The sequence below is a fragment of the Bombus terrestris genome, chromosome 1 (genome assembly GCF_910591885.1).
Source record: "Bombus terrestris chromosome 1, iyBomTerr1.2, whole genome shotgun sequence".
Classification (NCBI taxonomy): domain Eukaryota; kingdom Metazoa; phylum Arthropoda; class Insecta; order Hymenoptera; family Apidae; genus Bombus; species Bombus terrestris.
Genome location: NC_063269.1, coordinates 15,737,916 through 15,748,172, shown reverse-complemented (window position 1 = coordinate 15,748,172; position 10,257 = coordinate 15,737,916). Strand labels below are relative to the sequence as shown.

Below are 10,257 nucleotides of genomic sequence, written 5' to 3'. Positions count from 1 at the left end.
TTAAGAGCAAGTTTAATCACATCTAAATATAAATCCGCAACTCGTACACTCGAGTATGACCCAAAGAGCCAGAGAAAGGCACAGGGAGAAAAAAGGAAAAGCAAGAATCATACGGTGAAACGATGAATATGGTACAGAAGTAGGCGCGATTATCATGATTCGTACGTGCCAGGACCTCTTAATGAAGACAACGCGATACGATCCGCAACGAATCTCGTCGGATCGTATAATAAGAGCGTATGGTTAATGAAACGGAAGATGCGGCCTGTGTGTGTAATCTGGATTTTTCACGTTTTCTACCGCAGTCGTAATGGAAAAAGTACTTACTCGACCGTACAGAAAGCCGAACGTGGTGATTCATCGCGGGAACACTGTTCCAGCGAGAAGTATTGGTATGAGAGACCGGTCAGATTTAACCCGGAGATAGATATCGCGCGATAAATCGATCCCGTCGACAGGATGTTCGAGGCGTTATTGACGATTTAGTAAGTCGTTAGGAGGAACGACGCAGGTGCGGCGGCGGAAGAGAGTTTGATGGACACTTTGTGTGCGAGCGAGGGATAAACGGAGCGAAGCCGATGATTACCGATCCTCGACGTGTTATTGATAACTTAATGAATCGTTCTCGTAGGGATCATGCGGATAAGAATAACACGTGTGTATACGGAAAATGAGTATTCCATTAGTGCGTACTTCGATAAATTACGTATAGGTTATACATACATACAAATCCTGTGGCGAAGCCGTAAAGGGATGATTTTTTTCGCGCGTGATTGTATTTCTTCTACCATTACTCTTTATTACTACCCGATCATATTTTACAAAGTGGATGAACCGTGAGAGCACTGCGTTTTCTTGCGTTCGCGGATGCGAAGATCTTTTACGATGTTAACCAAGGGAGATATTATATGGAGAAAATTATTGGAATCGTTGAATTTTTGCAGAAGAATTATAAGTCGTTTTTCCATTAGTACAATAACTTTTTATTATGTATAGTTTCGTAACGTATTGTTTCTTAGTTACTCATTTTCTTAATCAGTGTTAACATTCACTGCACTTTTCAGCCTTTTTTTTAAATTGCATATATTTTATACTAGAAGTATTTTTATTTGAAATAAGAAAGAAAATTTTTGTTCACTCTGCGTTAATTGTTTTAATTCTCTAAGTCATTTCATGGAAACGCACAAAAGGATAAAAGTGCTACATTTGTGTCAATAGTAAAGTAAACAGTGAAATAATTGCATCGTGTGTGTCGGTAGCTGCGAATCAATGCGGAAGAAGATTGAGAGGGTGATGAAGAAATGGTAATTTACGATACTCTTCGTGAATTTCTTTAAAAGAAAACCCGTAAAACCATAACGACAACTGAAAATATTAATATTTAGGAAGCAGTAACAGCTTCGTTCCAAGAATTTTTGAATGTTATAACCAATAAGCCTCATAAATCAGGAATACTGAAATCAATTACTCGTTAGGAAAGTGCTATGAATCACGTGGAAATTACTTTGATTAAATAAATGACGTTTCGAAGAAATTACTTTGCGGTTCGAGTCTTATTTGAAAAACAACTTAATATATCCAATGATCATAACGCGAAGAAAGTTGCATCGAACTAAAACGATTTCTTCCTCGAACCATGAACAGAGTTCGCTATAGAACGCTCGTCAGATTCACTTTACGCAATCGATCGATCTAGGTACTCCGTTAAATCGAATTTACTACCCTTCAACTGCCATCAATTCGAAAGGCCCATAAACCGACGTCATTGATGAAACAATTATCTAAAGATCTTTCACGCGGTACTCTTGTAAAGTCACTCGACGGTGATACTTTATTGTAACGATCACACTGATGTACCGTAAATTCCAGAGACGCCAAGCTATCGAGGACGAAAGCGGCAAGCAACGGCACCTTATCATCGTGCTTCTTCGATCGATCGATTACAGCGAACGATCGTTCAAGGTCATCGATCCAGGATATATTTCTATGCCCATATGCACGTTGTAGATAGCGGTAGAAATAAGTACGGTGCCGCTATTTTGTAGCGCGTTTACTCGCATAGCGTTACACCAGTAGTTACATCATTACAAGGTAATGCCGAACGATGACGTATACCTGTATAGCGAATTACTATCGTAAATTAACGTTATAAGGCTACTGTACCTTTATTAGTTGACCTCGCACTACTCGATAGAATTTTTTTTCGATATGAAATTTCTGAAATTAGGTAAATCATACTTCACATAGCGTTATACTTGTTAGGATAATATTACGGACGTATTATTCGACATATTATGGAAACAGAATGTCATAAGGCTGTGCATTTATCGGCTCTATATTTGCTAGGATTTTCTTTACAGACTCAAATTTATAGAATAGACTAGATTCTTTGGAGGAATTTTTAACTTGAGCAAGTAGTATGTGATATAATTTAGCGATCCTTATGTCTTATTACGATGGATGTAGGATTCGCTAGATTATAGAAATTCACAGTTGAATCTAAAATTGCAATCAGTTATGACAGACTTTGAGTTGAAATCTTAGATACAAAAAAAGCTAATTTTAATATTAGAACTACCACACCAGTCCAATTGACTGGTTTTACAATTTTATTTTAAAATTCCCACTTCATGTTATATTTTTTCCCGCAATGATGTAATGACTTTCGTAACGATAACTAAAAGGATAATATAATGAATTTTATTTTGTTTTTTATGTACTCAAACTCAAAATAATTTCGTATCAAGGCTAATTATACCAATACCAGTTGAAATGACTGGTACTTGTCAAAGTGTAAAAGGGACCTGCAATCAGTTTATCGAATCCCAATTAACCAGTTTCCTCGTTTTGTACAGCTTCCTATACGTTTTTAAAATTTTTACTGCATATCATTCGATATGATGATATCAGATATTAGGAAAATTCCGGATCGATCGCTAGATGCTAACACTAGAAATACCATAGCAGTCAAAATGACTGGTTCTACAATTTTATAAATTTGTCATCATCTCGTTTAGGGATCATGGTCCCAGATGGATTAATAAAACCAAAAATGTACTACATAACATGGAATTCCTTCTAAAGAAAGTAATAAATCGATAAGTATAAAAATATTCTATTATTACGTATTTTTTTAAAAGACCAGTTATTTTGACTGATTTTGGTAGAAATAGCTTCGTGTTAACTATCGGTAGTTCTAGTGTTAATTGATTTTCTTTTAGCGGAGATTGAATTATTGTTGTGTTACAAATATTTTATATAGAAAATAGAATCGTTCACATAATTTGACAATCTTAACTATTTATCCTACGAAATTATATATAAACAATTTTTTCCTGGAGTAATATTATTATCATTTTCTCTGTAAAATACATTCTTCTAATTTATCTTCACAATTTAAATACTATTTCTAAGAGAGAAGTTATTTTTCAAGACGGTCTATAACCAGACGTCTGTGAGATCTTGATACGCACGACTGCTCAAAGTGATATCATTTTACTTCGTTTAACCGCGACAGTCGTATCAACCTCAAGGATAAATGGTCCTTGAACGCCGTCTTCTGTCTCAAAATTCGTGTCTCGCTCGAATGGTTTTCTATTCTCAAGGGATTCATTGCTCCTCGAGTTCCCACAGATTCTGTCAGTTCTTTGAAATACCGTAACGAAACAGTGAAAATCGAATGTCTTTCCGCTTTGTAATCGGACGGAACCGTGAAACAGGAAGGCCACGAAACTTGGAATTAATAAAGAACGGTAAAATGTCATTAACAGGGGAAAACATCACGAGACTAACTTCCTGTTCGGGTCCTGGCAATTAGCGTTCCGTTTTTCAGCTCGGCCCGGTTATTGTCCTCAAGAAATCGTTGTATCTTTCTTAACTTTATCGGGTTAACTTCTATTTCCATGAAACGTGCGATAAATGCTCGTAATTCCTCGAAAATATTGTTTAACCCATTGTAATTAAAATTTTGTATGTTTTCGAGAGGAGAAATTATAATTCATTAGAATTTTTCTTTTTAAATTTGATATTTATAGGCAGTTATAACTATTATTAAACTACAGATGTTTATAAATTTAGGTGAAATTTAAATGTGCAAAGATGTATAGACCGTACATCATTTGAAAAAATATACAAAATATTCAAAGCATAATACGATATTTAGACAGTGAAATAAACTTCTATTTAGGTGCCATGTTTTACTGGTATTTCTAAAAATATATATTTGTATAAATATGCCCAGTGTAGAACTGAGGATTCTATTTGAGAAAAGAGGTATACTTTTGAAGAAGTAACATCTACATACATACGTCACTTACTATTACGTGTATACAGCGTTAAAATCATCCTATTGGTCATTTCAAAGTTTTTGTCAATTTGAGCCCTACAAGTAACATTGCCATTGTGTTCCTTAGCGAACAATCGACAATTTTAAAGTCAAGACCACATAAATATTGAAAAACCTGCGCAATATAAATCACAGTACTGTGTAACGATATTCAAGAAAAGACATTATCTCAGTAAGCAAAGAGATGATAAATTACAAGCTCGTAACTTGTCGCTACGATCTGACTTTCAAATGCGTAACTGTACGGCCAACCGCGGGTGGATGGAGCAAAGTGAAGTTTCAACCAAGCACGTTTCTCACAGACGCGGAATCGCCGACGGCGAGGATCGTGGCAGATCGCGAGCGACCGCGAATCGCGCCAATTACCTTCCCTCTCGCGATGCGAATCCTTAGGCCATTTAAAGATTTTCCGCTGTGCCCAAGGCGACTGAAAACCTTGCAAGATTCGCCGCCCGCTACCTGACGCCTGAATAACGGAATTGAAAGACGATCACTTCCCGATCTGCCCTCCAGCCACTCTTACACTCCGTCTCTCTATCATTCTCCGTTTCTTTTGCCCCGACTTCATTTCACTTCGTAATTTCCGACGAAGAAGAAACTGCCGCACTGAATTGGACTCACTACATTCGCGCCATGGTGGTGATTTTACCTTGGTGCTTCGATTCCATCGTACTTTTTCACCTGTTGATCAGAGAAAACGAATATGTTAACGCTAACATGTACATTTACAAAATCTGGAATTTCATTTTCTAAGTAAAGTTGACTTATCTTTATTAATTTTTAATTGTATGATCTGGTTAGCGCGTTAAGGTATGTAGTGTAGTGTAACTTTACTCCATTCGAGACTAATCTCTGTTTAAAAGACAATTCCCAGAGGCTGCTATTTATGTTAACGTTAACATATACATTTACAAAATCTGGAATTTCATTTTCTAAGTAAAGTTGACTTATCTTTATTAATTTTTAATTGTATGATCTGGTTAGCGCGTTAATGTATGTAGTAGTGTAACTTTACTCTATTCGAGATTAATCTCTGATTAAAAGACAATTCCCAGGGGCTGGTATTTTAAAGTTTTAAATTTAACTTAAATCTTCTAAAATAAATAAAATTTCATTCTTCAATAAATTCTACATTTAACTGTATAAGAACAGGCGTGTATTACATTAAACGAGAACTTTTCAGAGATTTCAAGTGATATTTTTTTAACTGGGTCTCTGAGCGAAGTACTTTCCATCTCTTATTCATTTGTTCTACTAAATATTAGGTTGTCCGAAAAGTTTCTTTCGTTTTATAAGGAAATAATAGACGCACAATGTTTTTTGTTTTATATTAGTTTATTGAATTATGCACGAACATAATAATAGAAATATAACGAAATGGACCATACCTAACTCAATAAAACAATATAAAACAGAAATTATTGTTCATCTATTATCATCTTATGAAACAACAGAAACTTTTCGGACAACCTAATATATCATCCATTTTTTCCCTCAACACCCGACATGGTAATTCTTCGGACAGAAACGAGATTAATGACTTACCTGCACTTGTTCTCACCGTTCTCATAAAAATCTCTGGTATAATTGAGGTTATCTCGGAACAACTTCAGCCAAAATGTCGAACAGTGACCGAGGTCAAAACATTAGCGTTCAGTGATAAACGCATTGCTCGCGAAACGTCGCAGTCGCCCACGCTTCTGTGTATCTCGTGCACACACGTTAACTGCCACGTGATTAATGGCAATTTCTTCGAGGATCTCTGCAACAACGTTTACTACCGTCTATAAATAGCTGGATACTTTTCTGTATTATTATAAATATACAAAATATAAACTGGTTTAAGAAAACATTCAAACATTTAGCTAACGAGCTTCTTGAACTTTTATAAACACTATAATGAAACATATCTATTATCATTATGTAGTAAAATCTGAAACTATTTCTTTTCGGTTTAAATTTAGCAGAATATTTGATTTAAATTATAACAAGAAGTGAAGAATCGACAATAAAGAAAAATATTCTTCATCCGTAACAGTGAAGATATATAATAATACATAACAAGATATATAACAAATATACAACAAAAAATTCTTTTCAGAAATTTCTTTTCGGTTTAAATTTAGCAAAATATTTGATCTAAGTTATAACAAGAAGTGAAAAATCGACAATAAAGAAAAATATTCTTCATCCGTAACGTTGAAGATATATAATAACACATAACAAGATATATAACAAATATACAACAAAAAAATTCTTTTCAGAAATTTCTTTTCGGTTTAAATTTAGCAGAATATTTGATCTAAGTTATAACAAGAAGTGAAAAATCGACAATAAAGAAAAATATTCTTCATCCGTAACGTTGAAGATATATAATAACACATAACAAGATATATAACAAATATACAACAAAGAATTCAAAATTTTGATCGATGCACGCTGGAGGTCCAATTATGGACGGCGCCTTACTTACAATTAGTCTCTCGAGGCGATCATCCCATACCTAACACCTTCCGCTCCATTTAGCCGCGCCGCCAGCAAGCAAATAATAATTACGCATAGCGAACAGGATGATTCGTTCGCATAACGCAAACAAGAAAACCATACGAAATGCCTTGACAAGAGCTGGTCACGGCTTTTACCGTCTTCCCTTCCGGCGTTCTGTCGATCCTGATCCGTGAGACCCGCGTTGCTTACGTTCTATGTCGTCTACGATATATTGGTCTTAATTGCTTCCTGATTCGTAAACGCGATGTTTCTTTGGACCAGCTTTGGACGTGAAGGGGCTGTTATGCTGTGTGATACTTTGATGGTCGTTCAGATTATATTTGATTTTTTGAGAAATAGCACAGTCAAACGTGATAGTAGCAGTTATTTAAATTAAAATTGTGGGGGACGATTAAACGAGTTGGTTTTTATAGCGATGAGACAAGTTGATATTTGTGCCGCCAAATGTATTTTAAAGTATTTATAAATATGTAATACGGAATACAAAGTCAACCGTAGATCGCTCGATATTGGTCGCTATAAGAATGCTCGATACTAATTTATCAGTGATTCGCTAAAGACTTGAGCTGGTTGTTGCTGAAGGTGCCCATAACAAATACTCTTGATGTTCAACAAAAAAGGTTTATTAAATTTGTTGAAGTTATTAGATGTATAAAGAGAGAAACGCGTGGATAAATTGTAAGGTAGAAAATATATTTTAATACAGAAGTGTAATTACAAGTAGGAATACAATTTGAGCTGATCCAGATCCGCACGCTAGCAGTGTTACCCTATAACGGAAAACCCCGAAGCCAATGTCACGTAAAAAATAACTCTCGTGGTGATATATATAAAAACTTTATTTCTCAAGAGTCGAAGGCCCTTGAGTACCAATATTACAATGCTCCAGTATCGGCTTATAATTCAGACTGGCTCGGCCGTCATTATTCGGAGTCTAAATATTGAGCGAGAACAATGAAAATGTTGGAGGGGACATTATTCTTGGAAGTTCCTTATGAGGGTGGCGAGGTGTTAACTGTCCGGAGAATATCTAGAGGTGGTCGCCTAAGGTGACGTCAGGGTAAAGGAATTTGGGGTTACATCAACGTCGCCTGTCTACTGTTTATGGTCTGCCTTCGTTCCAGTCTTTTGTCTTCAGTACTTGAGAAAACTAAAAAGACCAGATGTCGAGTTTTCTTAGAAGTGGTGACCACTTCAACAAAATAATTAACAATCAACAGTCAACAATTTACAATCAACAATGAACGATTAACGACTAACCATCAACAATAATTAACGATTAACGATTAACTCCCAAGAGTTAATAATCACGTATCTCGGCTTATGTTTGCTTCGCTATGACGCTAAACCATTCGCACTTCGCAGCTCGGGCAGAATGAATCTTTTGTTCGAAACCAAACGGATTCGTTTCTTTGTTGCCTCTTGATATCTCCACTACGCACGCGTTTATTAGATGTCCGCGACAGTTACCGCGTATGCATTCTTCCGAATATTCGGCGAAAGAACCGTAGGGATATCGATGGTACATTAGGCAAGTCGGCCTTACGCCTTGAAGGTATAGCGCTTTATGTCGCGAAACCGTTGGAAAGTTCCGTGGTCGAGTGCCGCCACAGACTGATTACTGATTGATGCGCTCTAAAGACTGCGTACTGATTGCTGATATAAGAATGCTCGAGACTGATTGACCAACTGATTCATTACTGACTTCTTCAAAGACTGATTTTCTTAACGATCGTGTTCGGTTATTTATACTGCTCGGGGGAGTGCCGGAAAGTTTAAATTCAACTTCGGTTGACGGTTGTACGTAGTGGCGACATTGTTTTGCCTGGAGTTTATTTGCGCGTACGTTTGATATGTCAAGACGGTGTCAATGTTCCAAGGCAAAACAACAACATTGTTTTCTGACTCATGTGCCGCTACAAAATTATAAAAAGTTCCAAGAATATCGCGTAAACAAGCTAATCGAAAATAAAAAATCTGAAATGTAAATAGACAAGGCACGAATGTAAATAAACAAGTGGAGAGCATAAAGGCGCTAGCCCAAGAGTAAACAAACGGATCAGGATTGAACACGAAGCTACTATTAGGTCGTCCGGAAAGTTCTTTTCGCGTTCATCGCTTGAGGTCTTATCTCGTTTTGCTTAAATAAACAAACCACCAGATCGCTCTACCGTCAATCGTGTGGTGACTAGTTATCCTCTGGTAAGGCAAGAGAACAATTCTCGACGTTAGTAGAAACTGTATCGAGTGTTTTTTTCGTGGTGAAAGATGCAAGATCAAAAGATGTATTTTCGTCACGTTATGATTCACTGCTTTAAAAAAGACAGTACGCCTAAAAACACTGCAAAGGAGATTTGTGACGTTTATGGTGATTGGTCTATAACTGTTCAAACAGTCCGGAATTGGTTTAGGAGGCTTAGAACCGGAAATTTTAATCTGAAAGATGAAGATCGCAGCGGTCGTCCATCCACCACTGATATTGACCTCATCAAGGCGTACCTCGATGAAAACCCAAGGTCTAGTATTCGTGAGATAGCCGATGCTTTAAACATTCCGCAAACAACGATTCATGAACATTTATCAAAGTTTGAGTACGTTAATCGCTACGAAGTGTGGGTCCCCCATCAACTGACAGAGAGCAATCTCCTGAATCGAATCTCGACATGCGATTTGTTAATTCAACGCAACAAAAAAGAGCCATTTTTGAAAAAGTTAATTACTGGGATGAAAGTTGGATTCTATACGACAACACTGCGCGTAGGCGACCTTGGTCGAGTCGAGATAAGTGTCCTCCAACGGTAGCAAGACCTGGATTTCACCCGAAGAAGGTGCTGCTTTTAATTTGATGGAACAGGAAGGGTATCCTCTACTACGAATTACTTCCGAAAGGGCAAACGATCAACAGTGAAAAATATTGCACCCAACTCGAGAAACTTAAGGAAGCCATTATCACAAAACATCCTAAAGTGGCGAACAGACGTGGCATCGTGTTTCACCACGATAACGCGAGGCCGCACGTTTCTTTAGCGGTGCGAACGAAACATCTAGAGTTTGATTGGGATGTTTTATCACATCCTCCATACTCTCCAGACCTTGCGCCACTGGACTATCATTTGTTCCTTTCTTCGCAATAGAAAATTCAAATCAGTAAACGAAGTGGAAAACGGCCTCGAAGAATATTTTAAAAGTAAGCCAAGAGAATTTTGGAAAAATGCCATTATGAGGCTCCCGGAGAGGCGACAAAAGGTGGTAGAAGAGAAAGGATCGTACATTATTTAAGAAAGGTACACAGAAGGAAATGTATTTTATATCTATCTCCTATTTAAACAACGAAAAGAACTTTCCGGACAACCTAATGTGATATAAAGTAGTATTTAATTAATCAGTTAGCCATTCTTTGAAAA

The 10,257-nt window shown here is 36.8% G+C and overlaps 1 long non-coding RNA gene across 1 annotated transcript; it reads right to left on the bottom strand.

The window, feature by feature from the left end:
* Positions 1-7,674: 7,674 nt before the first annotated feature.
* Positions 7,675-8,698, bottom strand: LOC125385370. Its single transcript, XR_007224528.1, has 2 exons — positions 8,114-8,698; positions 7,675-8,003 (listed from the first exon to the last, which is right to left on the bottom strand). It is a non-coding gene; the product is annotated as an uncharacterized LOC125385370 (long non-coding RNA).
* Between the last annotated feature and the right edge of the window lie 1,559 nt (positions 8,699-10,257).